This window comes from Macrobrachium nipponense, chromosome 9, assembly GCF_015104395.2.
Source record: "Macrobrachium nipponense isolate FS-2020 chromosome 9, ASM1510439v2, whole genome shotgun sequence".
In the NCBI taxonomy this organism is placed as follows: Eukaryota; Metazoa; Arthropoda; class Malacostraca; order Decapoda; family Palaemonidae; genus Macrobrachium; species Macrobrachium nipponense.
The window spans coordinates 72,197,383-72,199,882 of NC_061110.1; positions in this window are offsets into that span (position 1 = coordinate 72,197,383).

Consider the following 2,500-nt stretch of genomic DNA (forward strand, 5'->3'; position numbering starts at 1 on the left):
TATGCAAATATTTTGGGGAATGAAAGAAAAACTTATTTTGAGCAGAAAAAGTTCTATGAACATAAGGATTTAAAGGCTTCATTTGATGGTGAGGAGAAATTTAATATAACTGTTATCATTTTTGCTGCTTTCCTATTAGGTAGATTGGAGTACCCTAGGATGTGCATTGAGGGGAAGGGGGTTGAATTGAATGAGGCAAGTGGATTGATAGTCTCTTATAAATGATTCTTTTTCTTGCAATTAATTTAACTTAAATAACTAGGTAACAGTGACAACATATGGCTTTATGTATCAAGTACATAGTGTAAATGTAGTTGAGCAATATTCATTTGTGAACACTGCAATCTAGCGAACTCTATCCTGCAGCATAGCCACAATGTTGTTGAATCAGGAATCATGATTAGGTCTACACCTATGACTGGTGTCTGATGAATACATTAGATGGAGAAGAGATTTCTGAAAACACACTTGGAATCTTTGATAGGTGTCTAGTGAATTAGAAAACCTACCTTTGATGGATGGGGAATTCAGAAAGGCTTACTTTTTCTTTTACTTGTTTTTTTATCGGTGTCCAGTGAATACCACTGATAAGGAAAGTAACAGATTCAATGACGCATGCATATTTTTTTCTCTTCAAAACCTAAATGATACATTTTATTGGGAGGTACTTTATTCACATCAGCCTAATTCCTCAATCATCCTCTAAAATATGGCACCACTGCTCCCTCCTTATCCCAGACTACTCAGACCCTTGACTCAGACTTCACGCTAGCAACTCCATCGCGTGAAAGCAGCGCTAATGATAACGGTTATTTTAAGATTCTCCTCACCAACAAACGATGCCTTAAAAGGTATATGTTTATAGAACATTTTGTGCTCACAATATGGAGTTGTATGATAGTTACATTTGACAACGTCTTCGAGGGTTGTGTGAGAGAGAGAGAGGGAGAGAGAGAGAGAAAGAGAGAGAAGCAGCAGTTCTTTGTGTAAGTGTGAATGGATAGTTGACAAGCAAATTGCTTGTTTGGTGAACAGTTGTTGCGTCTGTTGGGTTCGGTCATGGGTTGAGTCTGTATTTGACATTCAGTCAAGTAAGGCAGTTTTTTGTTGACGCAGTCTTGGATCAGTGTCTGTACTGGATAGTACAGTCGACAGCGGTTTTGGAAGATAGCATTGGATGGTCTGGTCAGTTATATTGTGTATGTTTAGAAGTGGTTGTTTGAGTTGTTGGTATTGTATGCTTAGAGCTGTTGTGCCTATGTTGCTGAAGTTGTTGTGCTTGTGTGTTGGAGGGTTGTTAAGCTTGTGAGTTCTGTCGTGTTGTAGATGAGTTGTTGGAGTTGTGAGCTGTTGAGTTGTTGGTGGTGATTTGTGGTCTCTTGGTGTTGTTGTGGGTGGTTGTGTTGACTTATCGTGTTGTTGTTTTTGATGTCGTTAGTGATTTGTTGTGTTGTTGTTATTTTTTTGTATGGTTGTAGTCCGTGTTTGTTTGATTATGTATTGATTTACAGTGGTTGTTGGTGTCTCAGCGACCTCGTCCAGTGGACAGCACAGCTTCTCGCCCTGAAGTTAAACACATCTGGTGAGCACGAGAGTGTGGGAATTTCGCTTGTGATTGTGGGTGAACCAATTGTCCTGTCGGTAAGTAGTAACATAAAGGGGAAAGTGTGCCTGGGGGTACAATTAAAGTAACTGTAGGAAGATTTTCTTGGTTTTTTGCTTAGCTTTGATTCCGCCAGAGAAATTTTTGGCGCCTGAACAGGGACTATTGGTGTGACAGCTGCAGGACGATTGGTCTAGGCTAGTGAGTATGAGTGGTGAGAAAGTCTAGGATGGAAGTATTGAGAGAGGTAGAGAGGTTGAAGGAGGAGCTGCAGTTGTCAAGGGAAGCTAGGGAAAGATTGAAAGTAGAGAATGAGAGGTTAAGGCTAGAGTGTGAGGAGCTGAATAGTGAGTTAGAGGAAATGAGAGGAATGCTAAGAAGTGCGAAAGTGGAAATGAAAGAAGTGGTGAAAGGAGCAGAAGAGAATATGGTTGAGAAAATGGACGAAAAATTCCGAGTAATGGTGAACACAGTGCAGGAGTTGATAAAGGGATTCATGGGAGAGGGAGCAGTAGGATGTAGGCCTACTGGGTCTTGTGACGGGTCAGGGCTGGTAAAGAAAGTGGAAGAGCGAATGGATGAGAGTACGAGTGATTTGGTTGTGATAAGTAAGGAAAAAAAGGGGAAGACACAGGATAAGGATGAACCTCAGGACAAGAATAAGAAGGGGGCTGAGGAAAAGAAGAACGCTAAGCGAAAGAAGGCTAGTAAGGATGACGGACAGGATAAGACTAGCACTGAATACGTTGGGGAAAGGGCTGAGAGTGATTTAGATAGCAGTGAGTGGAAACAGGTTGGTAGAAAGAAGAAAGGTAAGAAGATCATAATCAAGAGCATGGATGTTAGTATGGAAGTTGATTCGTTGTATTTGGAAGATGTTAAGAGGGATCAGAATGG